Here is a 21790-nt window from a genome sequence, read left to right as displayed (position 1 = left end):
ATAGTTAGCCCAAGCCTACGAAATTTCTCGTGGCATGGAGTGCAAGTTTACGTCTGTCGTTGGCAACAGCTTTTAACTCCTTACAGGTGGCAATGCGATTTAGCTCAGTACCACCCCCCAGTTTTGATAGAGAGCACCCCGGGGGACGGGTCTCTCACATCCCTCTTTTCCTCCCACCAACCTCTTGAGAGGACTTCCGGCTAGCCTCATACTTAGAGTGCCCCCATGCCGCACAGACACTATACATTTACGAATATCCATGCCTTCTCCGAGATTTGAAACCGGGTCCTTCAGCACGGCAGTCAGAGAAGCTAACCACTATATTATATACCGGTTTGGAGGCTCGATAATTTGTAGTTAAGATTTCTGCACTCATGTAAAGAGTTGATTAGATTTTGGGTAAAACTCAATAAACGAAAGTGGTACTTTAAGCTGCGTTCAGACGGAATCGTAAAGGGCATAAGTGGTTAAAGCTCCGTTTCCAAGGCAACCAGTCTTGTGCTACGTCACAAAATCTGGTTTAGGGCTCGTGGCAAAGGGTTCAAAGTTTTCAATATTATGCCAAATTCGGGATAAACGTCGACCAATCACAGCGAAGCTTAAACAAAGCGGCGTTCTACAGAAGATTTCGCTGTTACAAAACAAGCAGAGCGAACGCGGGAAATCAATCGAGCAGGAGAACAGCGCGGGAAAGTTGTAGACACATCCACGGATGCGCAAATTTAGCTTCTCTCATTGGCCACGGCTTACACCCCGTTCTCGCAAGTGTGAACGAAACTCCCGTATTTTATGCCCTTATGACTATGCCTCTATGCTCTTTACGCCGCCGTCTGAACGCAGCCCTACAGAAAGCCCATAATAGTATTTAATGGAAAACCAGACGTGGTACTTTACTAGAAACCCGTAACAGATTTTAATGAAAAATTACATTAAAGTATAATCCGATACGATTCAGTTATAATATTTACGGCGTTTATATCAATGATAACAACATACCATATTTTGGCTAAAACTGATAAATCGGAAGTAAATACTTTACTCGAAGCTCTGAACAGGCGTTTGTAACAAAACATCGCTACGTATTTTGTACAAATGTAAAGAATTTTAATGAAATTATATGTGAAGTCGTAGTATTTTTGTAGTATAAAAATTGCATAATGCTTTTGGTGTACGGCTTAGTACTTTAAAATACATGCATTTTTAACAAAACAATTTAAATAATATTTAATTGATTATTTATATAGCCTTTTAAGGAGGACTGTGATCTGCAGTTAAAGAGTGTTGGAACCCCAAAATCTTCAAAAAATTGTGATATCGGATATTTGCATTTTCAAGTTCTGTACACTTTTATCTTAATACCATTCTTTAATCTCTATGAAAATTGGAACTGTAAAAAATCTAGTTCGAATTTCTCATCGACTGCTTTGATCAATGAGGATTTTTACATGAAAACGCGTTTTTCCCCAAACGTGATTTTTTTATACTCGTTGCACCTTTTCTCGGAAACTACTGCTCACATTTATCTAAAATTTTTATGGCTTATTTATTAGGTTTCCTAATATTTACTGAAATGAGCTTTTTGTGATAAACTTAGGAAAAAAAAAATTAATTTTTTGTGTGTGTGTGAGAAAAGCGCTAAATTTTACTATGCCTAACAAAATATTCTGTAAATTACTCTAAAATTCAAAATGTTTCAAAATCTCATTTTAGTATAATGAGATAGGTATACTTTAATTACACGAAAAATTTCAAGCGCTTATCTACAGCAGATTTTGAGAAAAGGTACATCGAAAATGGCCAGTTTAACATTGCTCGTATAGGAGTTGCTTATACCATTTTACTTTAAATGTAAGCAACGCTTTGAAGTGCTTTCTGTGAAGTTTCGTGACTTAGCAAATTACTTCTCAATAGAAGCTTCTTTCACACAGTATAAAAATTTCTATTCGCCCCCGGGTGGGCTCGAACCACCAACCTTTCGGTTAACAGCCGAACGCGCTAGCCGATTGCGCCACGGAGGCCTTGCGAGAACGTCTGTCAGAAGCTTACAAATTAAAAACTATTCATGTTCCGTCTAATTCTTTTGTTTGTTTTTTAACTTTTTTTAGGTCTGAAATTTTATTCAATGCTATGTAGAATAAGAATGTGTTCTACAACTCAAATTTACGTAAGATAAAGGGAACTTTCGTTGTTCACTATTAAAATATCTTCCGTTATTCAAAAAGAAAACTGAGCTCTTCCTTAGGTCATAAATGAATTTATAAATATAGTAATGCAGATATATTTGCTTTAAAATGCTGCTGCAAAAGTGCTTCCTGCGTAAAAAGTCAAACGCTTTTATATATTTATTACTTTTCTTATGATATTTGTGCATGCGCTGTAATATGATGCTTTTTTTTTTAATTTCTTGTTAGGTATAAAAAAATGGCTAATAATTCGCAAAAATGGACTAAGTCAGCATAATTTAAAGAAACACCTTAATGCGTTTGAAACTGAAAATAAGTGTTTATATACTTTCAAAAAATTTCTTAATATAAAGAGGATTACAAAGCAACGCTACTTGATTATATTTCAGAAAGTAACCCGAACTCTTTCGCAGAAAATTTTCTCTCCGCTAATGTTTATTCTTTGAAATTTGAAAGGAAAATTTTGATGCAGTGAGAATAAGGTTGCGTAATTTTCTTCCTTTTGCATTTAGCGCCTCGAGGCGCTAAATGCAAAAATGGAACGAAAAATATCATGTAACAGCCGGCTGTTTGAAATGTATGCAAGTTTAGTTAGCAAAAAAATTACTTTGCGCACGTAAACTGACACACCCCCTCTTATTGCTGCTTTTAATCAATATATTGCAAGCAAATTATGGCTTCTGTTGTGCACTGTTCAGCTTTCTATAACTACTTGTAACAATATTGCATACAAATTATGCAAAGAAATAAATGTTTAGTTAATTTGAATATAACTGCAGTTTTAATACTAATTTTGATTTGGAACAATTTTTAGAATCATCAAATCGAAGTTTCCGTGGTGTAGTGGTTATCACGTGTGCCTTACACGCGCAAGGTCCCTGGTTCGATCCCGGGCGGAAACAGTCCTTCTTTTTTTTTATACTCTCCCACACCTTTACATTTTATTTATCAGTATTTCAAAAGCAGAAAGGGAAACTTCCCAGTGTTTACGCATAGAATAATTCAATATCATATATATATTTGAATTATTTTCACTGCAGCTACCTTAATTGTATTTAATTGACATATGAATCATCGTTATTAAGGTAGATAACATTATATAACTAAAGAATATTAGGTAATAAATATTAGTAGAACAAAAACTTTAAAAAGGAATGATTGATTTGAAAAACAAAACTTATATCGATAGATTTTGATTATATTTATTTAAACGTAAGTTCAAAGTAAAATTTTCTCCGGAATAACCAAAAACAGGACAAACAGCCCTTAGTGATTGTCCAATGGAATATGGGGTTTTTTTTTTCCCAAGAAAAGAAAATACAGCTTATAAATGATCGACAAATAGATGTATTTCTTATTTTTGAGGCAAATTTGTCTAGGAACGCTATGAAATACTACTCGTTTGATAACTACTATCTAGAGCCCTTGCCTAAATCAAGAAGAATCACTAATGGAATCTTGGTTGGTATTAAAAAGAACTTGACTTCCAAATTCAATATTATCAGTGACTTACCCTTTCATATTGATGCTGAGCTGGTTAAAATCGACATTTGAAGAAAAAAAAAAAAAAAAAAAAAAAACACTTCACTGTTTATGCTTGTCATAGCCCAGCGAACAATAATAAATTAAACTTACAGGGTCATTCCTTTCTTAATAAAACTATCCTCTGTGGAAATTTTGACGCTGATAGCCCTCGATGGAATTATAACGATTCTAACCATTCTGGGAGGATAATGGAGGACCTAATTAACTAACCAGACTGGAACTAATCTACCAGAACACCGATATTATTTATTCCTTCTTATATTTATTATAATGGAAATGGTACAAATCCCGATCTGATTTTAGCCACTGTTGATTTACCTGGGGATGCAAGAAGAGAACTCATTTATGATTCTGGTTCTGGACATCGTATAATCACGATCAGTTTTGGATTATAATCCTATTACCCTTTAGTAATTATTAATAGATTATAATCCTATTACCCTTTAGTAAATAAAGTGAGAAATAGGTGGAATTTTAAGAAGGCGAAATGAGAAAACTTTTGCTGGGAACTTGACACTATCTTTTCCCAGACACCTGAGACGAGCATTGACAAGGCATTCTCTTATTTTTCTGAATTGATTTTGACAACCGCAATGAAGTAAGAGGTACAACTAAGGAAACAACTAAAGTTCAAAGTTTTCTGTAATGATAAATTGACTGAATTAAAGGGTATGTCCATTGAATCTCGAAATTTTGCTGAACAAACAAAAAAATCCTAAGGTCGTCCGAAGAGGGAGAAGAAGTGTAGCCATCCTTAGAAAAGAAATTATTGCGGCAAAGAAAAAATACTTTAATGATTTCATTGGCTAATATAAATTATAGAAAGGACGGAAAAAAGGTTTATAATTTTGTGAATGGAGTGAAAAAGGAAGAGAGTGTTCATGTAAGAAAACCCATGAAAGTAGGTTCAAAAATACTGACGGATGATCTGGTCATTGCGGATGCTTTTAACTCCTTTTATTGCAAAAGGCAGCGCTTAAAAAGCTATCTAAAGAAGAGTCAAAAGACCCTTAAGAAAACAATTATCGAGAAATTTTATTCTAGCCCTCGGGGATCTTCGGTTTTTAATAGAGATTTTACTATTTCTGAATTGTGGGGAGCTATTGGACAAATAAAATGTAAAAACGTCCAGGCCCAGACAATATCCATATCGAATTTTTAAAGAATTTTGGCGAACACACCCTGAATGTCCTCCTGAAGCTCTATAATAAGAGTTGGAACTCGACTGTTCCTGCTGTCTGGAAAAAGTCCATCTTGATCCCAATTTTGAAAAAGAACAAACCACAGCAGGATTTGGACAGCTATAGTCCAATTGCTTTAACTAGTGTGTTATCAAAGATAATGGAGAGAATGATTGTTTCCCGTCTTAAGTGGTACTTAGAAACCAATGGCTTAATAGCTTCCAAACAAGCGGGATTTAGAAATTACCATTCTACAAGTCAACAAGTCGTATTCTTAAGCCAGTCAATTAAAGATGCACTTGATGTACAAAATTCGGTACTGGCTGTTTACGTAGATTTCCAAGCGGCGTATGATAACGTTTGGAAGTTAAAAGCTGTTCAAAAAATCCAGACATTCGGTGTTGGTGGAAAAATGTTCCTTTGGGTAAAACATTTCTTGACCCAACGTTTTTGTGCTACTCGTTATGGCACCAACACTTCAAAATATAAACAAGTTGAAACGGGTTTGCCTCAGAGCACAGTTATTAGCTCTATTCTCTTTAGCATTTTCATTAACGATCTACCAGACATCTTGGAATCACATGGATCGTGAACGGATTATGCAGCACACCTATCTTGGCTGTAATTTCGACAAGCGCTTAAGTTGGAGAAAGCATGCAGAGCATGTAGCTGCTAAGGCGAAGCGTAGATTACCTATCCTTAAACCCTCAGCAGGTGTTAAATGGGGTTGTGGTAGAGAGACTCTATGTATACACGGATGGTTCTCTAACCTATAGGATCCAGGGGGTTGAAGGTGGAGTTTTAGCAAGCTTTTCAGTTTCTATGCACCTGTAGGGGCTTACGCAAAGCCATTCATGTGACTCTCCAACAATTATCATTGAGTCAGAGCTCGTTCAGGAAGGCTGTTGTACTGTCTGATTCGACTTAAGCAATACATGCCATCTCCTCTTACTAAGAGTGTAAGAGCATATGCGTTCAACAGTGTCAGGAAGTCATAAAAGAACTTGCCCACAAGATATCTTTTCAATGGGTACCTTCACACTGCGGTATTTATGGGAATGAGATGGCTGATATGCTTGCGGAAAAGGGGGCTACGGTTCTCCAAAAGCCAAAAACGAGTGCAAGCCTCCATTATATTAAGCTTCTGACATCGCTAATATATCAAAAGACTTTTAGAGATTTTGCCACGAGGACTTTAGGCAAGCTTTGGAGTGTTCTCTCAACAAACCCAGCTTTTGTTCCTGACAACCCGCGAACAGTTGCGGTTTCATCTTTTACCGCAACTGTACGTGGTTGCATCTGTTACCGCAACTGTATTGACGGAGCATGACTGTCTACAGAATCATTTATTTCGCACTGGACTAGCTGATTCACCGTTGTGTGTTTTATGTAATAGTGGACGGCCAATGATGGTGGAGCATTTGTACAAGTGTGAAGCACTGACAAATTTTTCTTGTAGATTTCAGCGCTTTGGAGTTTAATGACGGAATGGCCAATGTAAATGGCATTTGACAAATAAAATATTTATAACTGAAGCTGTAGTTCAATCCAGCCTCCATTCTATGCTTTTAATGAATCGAAAAGTGCTAAACGGAAAGGAAGTGGTGTTGGGAAAATTACGCGACTCGACCTTTTTTCCGCATGGTTATGAGTCAAATCGGACGGAGGAAAAGGAAAATAAGCTTTAATTTCCTGTTTTAACGTAAGAGAGCATAGTGTATTCTTTGTCAACAAACAGTGGAAATGAAGTTCTGGTCATCTCCTTTGCTGAAACGTAACTTGAAGAACCAGTAAATATCTGGTTATAATGAACGTTTTCCTCCAAAAATCGTTCTTAATAAAGTTAGGAGAAAAAACATGAAAGCAGTATCTTTAGTGCGAGTTAATCACCACCCAAATCTATGATTTTCTGCCAATGTTTTGGTAGTTTTTCAAAGCCTACGAACCAGAAACTTAGTCCAAAAACAGATCAACCACCTCATTTCGGACGTTCTGTGTAGAGTGGAAGATAGCGCCAGCAAGATGTAACTGCAACTGTGAAAAAAGGCAGAGATCTGAAGGAGCTATGTGGGGGCTATATGTTGGTTGTGGCAAAAGATCCCATTCGAGTCCGTACAATATCCACCCGGTGAATGAAAACACATGTCGTCTTGCATTATTTTGACAGAACATTACTTTTTTGCGCCGGAACTCAGTTCGACGTTCAACTAAATTACTGCTGTGCGATACTGATCTCGGCTACGCGAGATGTTATACAACGTTTGGTGGTATTTTAAAATCAGGCATTGTGCATTATAACCGGAGCTGTTGAAACTACTCCCACTCTGGCACGGGACTCACCCGGCGCAGAACAATCCCCTTTTCGGCCTGTGTTATTGAAGTAAATCCATTTTTCATCGCAAGGGACGATCCGATCCAGAATATTGTCCTTGCATTGATATTATAACAGATTAGTGCAGGCCCGATCACATATGTCCTTATCTGCTTGAATCAGATCATGTGGCACCCAGCGATTGAACTTGTACGTCAAGTTTACGCGATGCATAGCGTGACTAATGGAAATGGCACGAACGTCTAACTCCTTAGCAAGCTTTCGAGTGATAGCATATTGATCTTCTTCCCAAAGTTCTCGCAGGCGGGCCTCATCAACATCAGTAGGCCGGCCAGAGCGCACTGCTTGTAGAATGTCATAGTCCTTGTTTTTGAACTTTCAGTAGCAAACCCTCACAGTGTCATATGATACAACATTAGTTATCTAAAGCTGCCCACATGATTTGGTGATATTCTAAAGCTATATTCTATAAACTAGTATTGCAATTTGAAATCATATTTGCAACAGAACTAGAAGTAATCAAGTATTGTAATTTGCAACTGAAAGTAATCAAGTATTACAATTTGTAAATCAAGTATTGCAGTTTGCAACAGAACTGGAAGTAAGTTATGGTTCTGATCTGGTAGCGCGATAATTCCGTTTCAGACACCTTCTACTTAATCATAGTGATATTTTTATACAAAATTAAGAATAAAGTGTTCTAAAGCAAGTCTAATTCTTTCAAATGCCAAAATATGATCAAACACGCCATCGCAAACTGTTTGCGCAGACGATATTTGCGGTGATGGCAAACCATTCGTTAAAACACTGTACTTTAATTGCTTTTATACATTTGTTAATATAGCTCGACCGTCTCAAGCGCAACCCTGGTTGGCATTCTGCCAAATCTCATAGACTCGTCCAAAAAGGGGCGGTATTACTTGCTGCGACATCAGAGGTCTCTTCTCCGGAAAGAACTATGCTGGAGAGAAAGAAAGTCCCCATCCTCCCACCCTATTTTAAGAATAACTCTTCGAATGGCGCATGCGTGTTTGCGCTCATGTTCGCGGATGAGGCGTTCAAACTATAACATTTTGTGTTGAGGATTTTAAACTAAAACGGAATGAAAATTTGCTTGGCAGTTTAGTAAGGTTCTTCAGCGTCTTAGTTAAGTGTAAATAGAGCGTAAACTAATAAGGTAATTTGCCTTTGAATTTCTACAGAAATTAGTTTCGTGAACCTTGCAGATTATGATGCAAGGAATCAAAGATACACTTCCAAAAGGGTAGTTTATTTGGATATTTGATTTTAGTAGATGCTGCAAAGGAAAAGGGGTTGTCATTTCTATGACATAAACAAAATCCTTTTATGTATGCAGTTGCTAAATGTCTGGTACTGATCTTTTAACTGGGGTCGTCCATCAATCTTACAAAATCCTTCATTCAAAGGATGATCTTAAGTTGTCCTCTGTTTGATAATGAACCATTGTTATGCAAGTTTCAAATAGCTTCTGAAAAGTGATTGATTGTTATCATGACATTTAAAAACTGACACATTAAAAAAGAATAAGTAACATCTTATTAATCGGCATATAATTCAAATACATATTAGCAAGTTAATAAAATTTAAGTTTGTTTATTTCTTTGGCGTCTGTTAATCTTTGCTTCATATATTTCAGTTTTAATGCAAAAGCTGCTTGTGCTTTAAACACCAAAAGATTCTGCACGATATATGTAATGCATAGAATTAGAAATATGTTTCAATTATTGCACAACTCCTTCAGCTATTAATAATGTTTATGCTTCCGTTATTTGTTAAAACTTAAATGTGTGTTTAATTTTTAAAATGAAAAAGACCTAAATTAGCTTAATTTTAATTGCTTTTAAATTGCTCAGTTTGCAAAACAGTTACAAGTTGACTAAATCTGAAGATAAATTAAAGATCTTATATTTTGTTGAAAGGCAATAGTTTGAGAACTGGTTTTGATTGAAGTTATGGAGTAAAAAGACGTTTCTAATGTAAAAAAAAATAAATAAATAAAAAATAAAAAATTAAAAAAAAAAAAAAAATCTTAAATGTTTCAGATTTTAAATTACGTCCAAAGGGGCGTTTTTTAACATTTTGTGTGTTACCTTTCTTTATTAAATATCATGTTCCTCGCACTTAAACCATAAGATCCAGTGCAACAGCAATATCGCAAAATAGTTTTAAAACGAGCATATCTTTAGAATTTCCGATACAGAGACTCACGCGCTGGAGATAAAAATGTTTTTTCTGCACAACGTTGCCATTGCTCGCTTTGAAATCCTTGAGTTTGTTAATCAAAAATTCGTCAAAGTTTTAAAAATAGGAAATCGATCATAAAACAAATTTCAAATTTCAAATTTGGTCTTCCACATGCTCATATTCGTTGGAGGATTACGTTATTCAAAATTAGATGACTCTATGTACCGTTGTTTTATCACAATACGAGAAATATACATAGATTTATGCAGATTTTTCATTATTTAATTTCTTCAAATATAATGCAGGACTCTAACATTTTGTGGCAACAGTTTGAAAAGTGAACCGACATTTATGAGTCCGACGCAAAATACCAAAACGAAACTAATAGTCCTTCGGGATTCAAATCCCTTTGGACTAAAAAAAAAAAAAAAAAAAAAAAAAAAAAAAAAGAGAGAGAGAGAAACTGCCCTGAAGAATAAAGAATTCTTGCAGTATTTTAAAGGTTCTTTCAGTCTTCCAGTCTTTAAATGATTATTCTGCTTCCTTGCCAATTGACATAAAAGTGTCGCCCCGTTATGAAGTCCGGGGTTTTACATAAAACTGGTGATATGTTTATCACAATGCAATTGTTTTTTCATAACGATGAGGGCACCTTTACACCAGTTCCGCTTTTTCATAATGTCGATATCTCCTTTGTACAAATTCACAGATTTTTATAAAGATACCATGGATTTATTTCATCTCTGCTTATTTAATTAATCAGTAAAACAAACGAAAATCAGATTTGCATAGCAGAGCCTCGACATAAAGATGTCCGTATATTTATAAAAGTTTCTTTTTTCAAGTTAGAAATTGATCTGTATATGAGGGTGTGGGCAATTAGTCATTGTTATACACATTTTCTGTCTTTTCGATCAGTAGTTGACTTGCATAAAAGTACCAGAAATTTATAAAGGAACTCTTATGAAGCCACTACAACCTGTTTACATGCGGGTTATAGTTTAGTGGTAGTTAGTAGTAGTAGTAGTAGTAGTACTAACGGAGGACGTGGGCACCATCCCCCTACCATTACGGTTAATCGGTTCTGCCCACGTCCGCGCTTACCTAGTATTTATTAATAAATAAAAGATTTTTACATTGCCATATAGTGTGCCATATAGTGCCATATAAAAAAAATAAATAAAAATAAAAATCTTAAAGTAGTACTTTAGAGTCCTTCATGAAGTGTATCTTTGTAAGTAATTCTTTACAAAATGTCGAAATTTGTCCTTAGTAAAAAACGTTTGAAACTTATTCCTTCGTTCTTCTTCTTTTCTTCGTTCTTCTTCTTTTCTTCGTTCTTCTCTTTCCTTTAATCTTCCTTTCATATAATCTTCGTTAAATCTTCCTTTCTTCTATCTTAATTTCTTTCCTCCATTATACATATATTTTCTTCCTATATATCCTTTATCTTTTTACTTAATATAGCGAATAAGAAATCCATCTTTATGAATTACTTGTTAACATATTCTTTCCACCTTCTACAGAAAAATTTAATTTTTCTTTTTAAATCCTTTATTTGTAATTTTATACCTTTTCCCTTTAAATCTTTTTCCTTTGAAGCCTCCTTCTTCTGCCTTTCCTTTGAAACCTTTATTTGAAATTTTATACCTTTTCCCTTTAAAATCTTTTTCCTTTGAAGCCTCCTTCTTCTGCCTTTCCTTAAACGAATAAGTAGTCCTTCATTAGCTAAATCATTTTGAAAACTACTTCTTGTTTCCTAAATCTTTAGTTAATCTTATACTATGGAGTATCTTCATCTATATCTCATTCCTTAAGCACATGCGTACATGCGGTACATGCGATATGAGTACATGCGGGTTATAGGATATACAGTAAGACCCCGCTTAACGCTGTTTCGTTTAGCGCTGTTTCGGTTTAGCGCTCTTTTATTTCAACCCGGGGATTCCACGAAATCGCTCGCAGCATACGGGGATTCCCCAAAATATTATGCAGTGATAGGTTTCAAATACATATCCGAAAGAGTGTACTTGTATTTCTTGTTTGGTGCGGTATTGTACAGACATATTTTGAAGGGGTAAATGTGGAAGATGTCGAAGAAATAATTCAAGAAGCAGCGGCTAGTCTTTCTAATGATGAGCTCAAGGAATTAACTGAACAAGAAGAAAACAAAAATGTTGACAGCAGTGATTCAGAAGAAGAGCAAAAAGAACTTTCGATGGCGTTTGTAAAAAGGAGTTTGTCTACCATAACTGAAATAATGGATCAATTCATTGAAAATGATCCGAATTTTGACAGGAGCTCGAAAGTAAGGCGTGGTGTTAGAGATGCTCTATCCGTTTATGAAGAACTTTTAAGAGAACAACGCAAAAGAAAAAGGCAAACAACATTAGATGCTTTTGTCACAAAAAGACAGAACACTGAAAACGCGGAAGGCTAACTAAATATGACTGACTTAGAATTTTATTTGTTTTTTTTTAAGAATATTCGTTTTGTTATTTATATTTTGTTTTTATTTTTGCAAGAAATAATAATGTGGTATTAATTTGGGCTTTAAGAAATAAATGTTTGGTTTTATTTTTATTAAAAAAACATACTTTTTAAATTTAATACCTAACCAATTTCCTAGCCATCTTCCCCTAACCCCAATATTTACATGTAAAGATAGCCTCGTTTAGCGCTGTTTCGCATTACGCTCTACTTTGATGGAACGTATCCCCCGCGTTAAGCGGGGTCTTGCTGTATGGGATTTTCTCCGCAGAGAAATTCTTTCATCCGCTCTAAATAATAGGAATTGCAACTGATCATGCCAGGTTTGCCGTTGCCAGGCATCTATTGACCAAAGCCTCAGTTGCCGAACACATGTGAACTGCATAGCTTTGTGTCATATTTTCGTCAGGAGCGTTCTTGCTTGCTATGATATGAGTTCTTTAAATACAGAAATGAAAATGGAGAGAGTCTGTTGTTCGCAAACTGCATTCTCCTCAATTATGCCTTTATAAGAGTGCCGGTACTTTCAAACAGGCCGGTTGAATTCACCAAGTCAAAACTTTTATAAATGTTCAAGCATTTCAATAAAACTTTCCTGTTTTCAAGTTAAATTTGAAGCTTCAGAAAGGTGCCACAACCTTTATACTGGGGTACTATCATTAAAGTTTCTGCCTTCGCAGCTAATGGCTGATTTGCACAAAGTTGCTCCACCTATAGGCAGCCCCTAGCCTGTAACCACTGGTGGTCCGTGAAAACTTTTTGATGGTCCGCAGAAAAACTGGGGACATTATTTATATTTTTATGAGGATTCAGTTTAAAAACTGACGAGTAACAAACCTATTGTGGAATATGGATTATACCAGGGGCGTAGCTAGAGGGGGGCAAGAGGGGCATCTGTCCCCGGGCGCAGAATCCAAGGGGCGCCAAACTGATGTTACGACATTTTAGAATTAGATGTTTTCCATCCTTGGCAAGCAGTAGGGGGCACGAAATCTTCAGTTGTCCCTGGGCGCTGAAAACCCTAGCTACGACTCTGGATTATACTTTTTTTTAATTTTAGCTACTACTTTTAGTGAAATTCCTTCTGAATTTAGCGACTTTTTAGCCACTTTTGCAGGTGCATCCAGCGTCGTTTGAAAGTAAGAGATGCCATCCATTATGCTGCCATTATCAATAATAGCGCGAATTGGAATTCTTTTGAATTAAAAACATATGCGATTGTAGTTGTTAATAACACAGTTTTTTTCCGTGTCAATAGGCAACTTGATGGATTTTTATGAGATTCTTGTTTATAATTGCATCACTGAAAGTTTCCGTTTTTGTTTTGTCTAACTGTTGATCGATGACGCTATTGCTGAGTAAGCGATGATTATTATGTTTACAATAATTAAACATTGGTAGCATAACACTTTCAGTTTATTGATATTGCTTTGCATTTACCGGTTTTTTTTTTTTTTTTTTTGCTTTTCATGAAGTTCCTTCTCAGTGATATGAAAATGTAAAGCTTTCTGTGCAAGAAGATAAGATTTTTGTACTTTTCACATAATTTTTCAATGTGAACGAAATATGTGTTAGCAGTGTTTTAATTGTTTCGATGTGAACAAAATATATGTTAAATGTTAATAGTGTTTTAATTGTTACTCATAATCAAGGGCATAACCTGAATTTCCATAAAGGCATGCTGCTGAAACCAAATGTTTTGAAAATTATATTAACAAATGAAAATTAGAATTACATGTATTGGAAAGTTGAATATTGTTTTTGCGTATTAATATATTGTTTCTAAGGTCTGATTTAAGTTTTTTTTTTTTTTTTTTCCCTTAAATTCATATTAGTTGTTCGCCAAATATAAAATTATATACATGTAGTGGTCTGTGAAGTTCTAAGGGTTGACGACCTCTGCCTTAGATAATTATTTTATTGATATGCAATGCATTGTTTGCACGAGAATGAAACATTTTTAATACTCTTTTGACTAAAATCATAGCTAGAAATACGCAGAGCCATCTGTCGCAGAAATTTCAAACTAGATATTTACTCTTACACCAAACAAATAACAGATAAATAAATAAAATTCATCTGCTTTTTAGGAAATCATTCTCGTGCAAACATTGTTATACCCATTTGCTTGATTTTTTTTAGTACATCTTTCCAGTCTTTGCAATCTTTCGACAATCCTGTAGGAAAACATTCCTGTTTTAAGCTTTTTTAAAAAATAATTCTAATTTTTATATTAAATATTAAACACTGTTAAGTGAAAGAAACAAAATCTGTGTTTTATTGCTGAAAAACTGGCGATAAAAAATGTTTAGCTGAAGAATAATAATATTCCAAAAAGCAAATTACAGAGTAAAATATGTCAATAATAGAAATAGTAATAACACGTAATATTAAAAAAAAAATTAAAGTCAATTCCTACTTCAACAAAGAAAAATTTTATTTTAGTTACTTTTTATTAACATTATTAAAATTTTTTCGTTTCTAATTGATGAAGCTGATGGTAGTGTATAATTTGTCATTCAGTCCATCTCTTGTAATGCTTCATTATTGCAAGGAACCTTTCCAGTGAGTTTCGAGCAGTCCAGTTCTTCAATTAATATTCCGAAATATTCAAATTAAAATAGAGAGAAGTGTTTTTCCAGAATTAATATCTATCATATTTTTCAACCTTTTTCCCCCTTGTAAACAAACAAGTAATATTAAAAAAAATTGTTTTTTTTTTCAAACTTTTTTTTGAACTTATTTTTTTTATATTACTAGTTAATATGTGAAAAACTTGTATTAACTTCAAGTGTCATTCACTACAAGTTTAAAAAAATGTATTTGAACTTGAGTGGATAAATAAAAAGTATTTTATTAACGATTGAAAATTTGAACAAGATATAGGGAGAGTGTGAGCTAATAGTAGCTGGTGTATTTAATTATGGCAAAGCACACTAGGGCTATCTGCCTAAGAGGAGGGATGCCTTTCGTGGAGGACTTTCTAAGGGAAACTGGCTCGTATACACGTTACACATGGGGAAAACCACGAAAACACCCATGCAGCCAGCCCGTTCGCGGGATTCGAACCTCGGACCGAACTACCAGTGTTCAGCGACTTTACCGCTCGGCCGCTGGTGGGCACGAGCTAATAGTAGGAATTTAATAATTAGGATGACTAGTACACACCATCATAGTCATAATAATAAATAATAATAGTAATAAGCAAATTCTTTGCTAAATGTCACGTATTGTTGTTTCTTTCTAATTGTAATTTATTGCATAGACAAATAGCAACAAACTCATGTGGCAAGTTTCATTATTTTAGTAAAACAGTTCAAAGCATTTTATTAAATAACTATTTAAAAAGTGTTTTTCGGGATGTACTTGTAAAGCTTGTTTCTTTTTAGTTCAGTATTTTTCCATTTGCATGAGCTGTACATTCTTGCTTAAGGCAGTTTTATTAAGAGTAGGTACATCTTTGTATATTATTGTTATCCTGAGTAGAACATCTGCCTTTTCTTTTTTTTCCTACCTATCTGCTATTTAAAACGATAAAAATATCATTCATTTCATTTTTCGCTTCACGTTACTTTTCTAGATTACAATATTTATAACGCATTTCACCAATCAAATTGTCGGTTATAAGAGTTATTGCAAGTCTTGCAATAGAAGACTTTTAATTTGTATTTCGAATCGTGTTAGAAGATTGCATATCCGTCAACAAACTGAGTGATTTAAAAACAGTTTTAAAGTATTTCCTAATAATCTGTATATTTGTTTTACCTTCACATTAAAAACGTTTGTAGTCGTGTAAAAATGTCAGTTCTACGAGCTGTTGCCATTTTGTGAGGTCAGAAAAAAGTAATTTCGTGCTTGTGAAATTTTTAACTTGTATTTCAAATTAAATTAGGACATTGCTATACATAAAGTAAAGTGGAAAGATTATAAAAATAATATGCGTACTTTCAAATATTAATATTAGAAACTTTAAAATTAGTATTATTAAGAAAAAAAATTTTCTGGCGCGATATATTTTCCTCTACAAAATTACGTTATACTCTCGGTAAGCAATTTTAGATCGCAAAGAACTGCGTGATGTTTTTGGTCTTAGCCCTAGTACTTTAAAATACATCCATTTTTAGCAAAACAATTAATTACAGTACTTAATTGTGCAATATTTAATTGATTATTTTTATCACCTCTTTACTTTAAGCGTTATTCTGAGCGCCACCTGGTAACGAATTTGATACATTGAAATGCTCCCTGTGAATTTTAGTTTTGCGTCGCTTTTGAGCAGAAACGTATTTCGCGCTGTATAAAAAATTAACTCGCCCCCGGGTGGGCTCGAACCACCAACCTTTCGGTTAACAGCCGAACGCGCTAGCCGATTGCGCCACGGAGGCCTTGAACACGATCGTATCAGAAACTTACAGATTAAAACCTGTTTGTGCTCCGATTATTCCTTTCTTTTTCTTTCTTTTTTTTTTTTTTTGTTTGTTTGTCTTGTTTTTTACTTTTGTTTTAGGTTTGAAATTTTATTTAATGCTATGTAGAATAAGAATGTAATTTAGAATTCAAATTTATGTCAATTTAAAAGAACTTTCGTTGTTCACTCTTAAAATGTCACCTGTTATTCAAAACGAAAATAGGGCTTTGGGAGGGAGGTCATAATCATAAATGAATTTGTAAATGCAGTAATGCAAATATATGTATTTTAAAATTCTGTTACGAAATTGTGTAAAAAGTTAAACACTTTTAAGTTATTTATTATTTTTCTTATAGTATTTATGCATGCGCTATATGATGCTTTTTAAAATTTCTTGTTAGCTATAGATAAATGGCTAATAATTCGCAAAAATGGATTAATGTCAGCATGACTAAAAGAAGCACTTTAATGCCTTTGAAACTGAATATAATTGTTTATGTACTCTCATAAAGTTTCTTAATATAAAGAGCAACACTACTCACTACTTGATTATATTTCAGAAGGCGACTCGAACTCTTTCGCAGGAAATTTTCTCTCCGCTAATGTTTTTCATCTTTGAAATTTGAAATTAAAATTTTGAAGCAGTGAGCGTTAAGTCATTTACGTGTCAAAATTTTCTCCCTTTTGCATTTAGCGCCTTACAGGAGAACGAAAAATATCATGCAAGAGCCGGCTGTCTGAAATTTATGTTAGTTCGTAAAAAAAATTCCTTTGCGCACGTAAATTGACACACCCCGTCTTATTGCTGCTCCTAATCAATATATTGCAAGCAAATTCTGACTTCTGTTGTGTTATCAAATTATGACTTCAAATTATGACTGTTCAGCTTTCTACAACTACTTGTAACAATATTCCATGCAAATTATGCAAAGAAATATATGTTTAGGTTCTTTGAGTACGACTGAAGTTTGATCTGGAACGATTTTTAGCTCTACCGTAGTGAAGTTTCCGTGGTGTAGTGGTTATCACGTGCGCCTCACACGCGCAAGGTCCCCGGTTCGATCCCGGGCGGAAACAGTGTTTTTTTTTTTTTTTTTTTATAGTATATACTCCTCTCACACCTTACGTTTTAGTTATCAGTATTTCAAAAGCAGAAAGGGAAACTTCCCAGTGTTTACGCATAGAATAATCCAATATCATATATATTTCAATTACTTTTACTGCAGCCATCTTAATTCTATTTAATTGACATATAGAATTATTGTTATTAAAGTATTATTATATAACTATCCAATATCATATATATTTCAATTATTTTTACTGCAGCCATCTTAATTCTATTTAATTGACATATAGAATCATTGTTATTAAAGTATTATTATATAACTAGAGATAACATTATATAACTAGAGAATATTAAGTAATAAATATTAGTAGAACAAAAACTTTAAAAAGAAATGATTGATTTAAAAAACTCAATAAACCTTATATCGGTAGTAGTTTCTGATTACATTTATTTAAACGTAAGTTCAAAGTAAAATTTCCTCCGGAATAACCAAAAAAATAAATATTCGGATAACATATCATAAAAAAAAAAAAAAAAAACGTATTTACTCTGATCTAAGCAAGGGAATTTTATTTTTTCATTTCATTCATTTTATTTGAGGAAATATGTACTGTTAAAAAAATGAAAAGCATATTATTTCCTTCAACCATAAATTTTATTTAATTTTTATAATTTGCTTAAGCACGCAGTGCATTTCTATTTAGATTAAAATAAAATATTGAAGTTAAATTTACCTAATGCTAAGAGGAGCTCTGCTGCGCTAATTTCACAAAAAGCGAACGAAAATTTGCTATTTCTCCTCTCTTCTTCTTTTATTTATTGATTAATTTCGTTTGTAATTAATTAATCAGTTGTGATTCTCACCAATATAAACAGACAGTTTTGCCGCTTCGTAAACTGAGCCTTTGCAGCTGAAATGAGCACACAGTTATGAGTAATTTTTTGTCTTTTTTTAAAATTTAATAGATATTAAAATGAAAATAACTAAAATTGCTTTTATAGAAAATGATAAAAATTAATCTTTCTAGATTAAATTCGATTAACAGTCGCCAGTTAATTAGCTTAATTAATATAATATTAAATATGAATAATGAATTTCAGATATTGTTTTAGAATGTAAAACTATAGTTGCTTAACTAATTTAGGGGGAACTTCATTAAGAGAATTCCTTGATTTATTCAACTCTTTCATTTACTTGTAGTTAATTGTTTCCTGTTTCGCACATAGATGGCACCACTAAAACGCTGTAATCGAAAATGAGGATGGCGAGTTTCAATTACATGTTAAAACATGAGAAATAAATCCGTTAGATGGTTAAACACTTGGATATTTTTTTCTTTTGATTACTTCACTTTCACTTAAACACTGTTTCTAAAACTTAAGTTTTTACTCTACTTGAATTTCTAAAAACATAAGTGCTAATGCATTTTTAACTATTTTTTTTTAAAGAATGTAAAACCGGAAATCAGAAATTTTTGTGGTGCCACCTGTCTTGAATTTTTAAACACCTTTTTTGTTGTGCCTCATTTGATTAATGCCGTAAGCATGTGTTTATTTTGCTTAATGGTTAATCTAGATCTGATAAAAGGAAATGAACTGTAAAGATGATCTACTGAAAACGATCGTAGTATCAAAACTGCGAAACGTTTTATATCATTAAATATGCAAGTGTAAAATTGGAGGAGGGGGGGGAATCTGAAGGCTTTCAGATTTTAACGGTTGCTCAAAAAGGTTTGTGAAGGTTTTTTTTAAGCTCTTGCTGAGGACGCAATCTACCAATCTGTTGTTGCATTCACTCCCACTAACTTTTTAATTTTTTTTTGTGTGTGTGTGTGTAGGGGGGGGTCTTTTTAGCTTTGTTATTAAGTATCCCTTTCTTCGCACTTACGCTGTATTCATTTCAATAGTAAATAACAAACGTTTTAAAAGGAGCATATGTTTAGCTCCCGATGCACTGTTAAATGTTGGCATGTTGGCAGACATTTTTTTTTTTTTTTTCAGTCTTTTTTCAGTTTATCATATCAATATTCAAATTGCTTACTAAAATGGCTTTATAAAACCTTTTTCGTCTCTTTATTATTAACGTTTTATCTGTTTATTAAATATCATGTTCTTCGCAATTTCCACTTCATAAAATTCAGTACAACAGCAGCATCACAAATATTTAAAAACAGCATATCTTAGAATTTGTGACAGATATGAGATAAAATTGTTTTTTGCCGTAAAGTGTCGCCACTGCTCGCTTTCAAATCGTTGAGTTTGTTAATCAAAAATTCAGTTTTCCAAAATATGAAATAAGTAATAAAAATAAATAACCCCATTCTATGAAAAAATTGAATATTTTTAAGTAGCTAGGTCATGAATTATTGCATTTTTATCATTTAATTCAACCATATCAATCAATTCAAAAGTAAGAAAAGAATATTCTTAAGAACTGCATCTATTGCTTTCAAGCAGCTTAGATTCTGAGTCTACAACAGGCAATTCAACACATTCACTCTGAAAGATTCAGTTTGAGAACTTACATTTTGTCGAATGCCAAGAGATTCGAATAAAAAGTGAAACGATGCATTTATAGCGGTTCGATGCTAAATATCGGTTCGAGACTAATATTTCTCTTGGACGAAAAAAACACTGGCAATCAGTATTTTGTACTCTTAAGGAGACTCATACACCTTAAACCCCTCATGATCTTCGAATATGTGACTGTTTGCGAGAATTGGGATATTTTATTTATTTTAAAAGCAATTACTTCCAACTTTTTACAGCTGACTACATAATGTAGCTGCTTTGGAAACTAGTAACCAGAAAGTTTGTGTTGCCACAAATATTTTTGCAATTTAATCCTCTTTGTGACAAAATATTTCGCCATGTTTCCACCTTGCGCGCATGATATTTTAAAAATGGCTAATGGTACATACTTGAAATTTGATGGAATTCTTTATATGGGCATTATTGTCTAACTGAACAACAATCTGATGAATATTTTAATATTGAAAAATTTTATGGACGAAAACATTAAAAATTTTTTTAATAAAATACATTTTATAAACTCAATTCGAAATAAAATAAAAATTTAGCGTGAAATTTTTAGAATTTTAGGTTTACAGTAGTTTCCAAATGTTATAAAAGCTATATATTAAATATGGAATTAAATTATGAAACAGAATGTTTTAAACTGTGCGCGCAAGTTGGAAACATGACGAAAAATGTTGTCACAAAACGGATTAAATTATAAAAATGTTTGTGGCAACACAAACTTTCTGATTACTATTTCAGAAAGCAGCTATATTATGTAGTCAGCTGTAAAATGTTGGTAGTAATTGCTTTTAAAATAAATAAGTTATCCCAACTCTTGAAACAGTCACCTATTCGAACATCTTATGGGTTTTAAGGTGTATGAGTCCCCTTAAGAAAACCGATTTCAGCTTGCTTACAAAAATAGCAATTTAGTGGAGAGGGCAGGAAATTTAGAAAAAATTATACCCATTTTTTCTTCCATTTCATTTAAACTTATTGGATTGAATTAAATCTACTTCGTCGATAGCTCATAAACCACAATAGAATAAATGCAGTCTTTAAAATTCACTATATTTGTTTACCACAGCGACACTCTTGCCCTAGGTTCACTTAACATTTCATTCATTTTATCACTCAGAATAGGCAAAAATTATAGCATCTGAAGAATTATCTAATCATTGCCACTGTTCTAATCAAATACTATAATAAATCTAAAACGATGTATAAAAGAAATTAAGCAAACAAAACAAAAAAGAAACAGTTGGCTGTGTTACTCTTGTGCCAACAAAGTTCGATAGTGCTGAAGATAGAGTTCGATGTGCCAAAGGCGGGAATACGGCGGATTCCCTTTATGTGGTGCCACGTGTGAGGCAGGACCCCTGCTTTCTTGAGACAGTACCTTCAATGACAACAGCTGCCAACGCACAAGCATGGTGGATACATCCCTACCGAGCCTTTTTTGAAGTATCGCGAAAAGAAAATCAACTTTCTCGTAGCCCTATTACAGTTTGCTCTTTAGGTGCGTGTTAGACTTTAGGTGCGGCCACTTGCAATCCACTTACAAAGTAAATGCACATCTACATATTAATAGCAGTACCATACACAATATTTCAACGTTGTCGTTTTTAAGTTATGCGAGATACTCAAAAATATGTACGTACGCTCGCACATACAGACGTCACAAAAAATCCCCTTCTGAATCCATGTTAAAACCATTTCGCAATCCGTTTTGCGAAAAAGAGTCCTTCAATGTGTCCGCTCGTACACAATGTAACGCATCTTACGCAATGTCCATGGTTTAAATGGAATCGAGAGCCTTCAAAATGGATATTTTAGTCGAAACACGATACCCGAAATTTT

At 33.7% G+C, this 21790-nt stretch overlaps 4 non-coding genes across 4 annotated transcripts; 2 read left to right on the top strand and 2 right to left on the bottom strand.

Moving 5' to 3' along the window:
- Positions 1 to 1944: 1944 nt before the first annotated feature.
- On the bottom strand, positions 1945 to 2018 carry TRNAN-GUU (transfer RNA asparagine (anticodon GUU)). Its single transcript has one exon. It is a non-coding gene; the product is annotated as a tRNA-Asn (tRNA).
- Positions 2019 to 3012: 994 nt separating this feature from the next.
- On the top strand, positions 3013 to 3085 carry TRNAV-UAC (transfer RNA valine (anticodon UAC)). The gene has a single exon. It is a non-coding gene; the product is annotated as a tRNA-Val (tRNA).
- A 13162-nt stretch (positions 3086 to 16247) lies between these two features.
- Positions 16248 to 16321, bottom strand: TRNAN-GUU (transfer RNA asparagine (anticodon GUU)). Its single transcript has one exon. It is a non-coding gene; the product is annotated as a tRNA-Asn (tRNA).
- Positions 16322 to 17348: 1027 nt separating this feature from the next.
- TRNAV-CAC (transfer RNA valine (anticodon CAC)) lies at positions 17349 to 17421 on the top strand. Its single transcript has one exon. It is a non-coding gene; the product is annotated as a tRNA-Val (tRNA).
- The last annotated feature ends 4369 nt before the right edge of the window (positions 17422 to 21790 follow it).

This window comes from Stegodyphus dumicola, chromosome 6, assembly GCF_044657685.1.
Source record: "Stegodyphus dumicola isolate Sdum_Otavi_A_Nest chromosome 6, ASM4465768v1".
Classification (NCBI taxonomy): domain Eukaryota; kingdom Metazoa; phylum Arthropoda; class Arachnida; order Araneae; family Eresidae; genus Stegodyphus; species Stegodyphus dumicola.
This window is presented reverse-complemented; position numbering and strand designations above follow the sequence as displayed.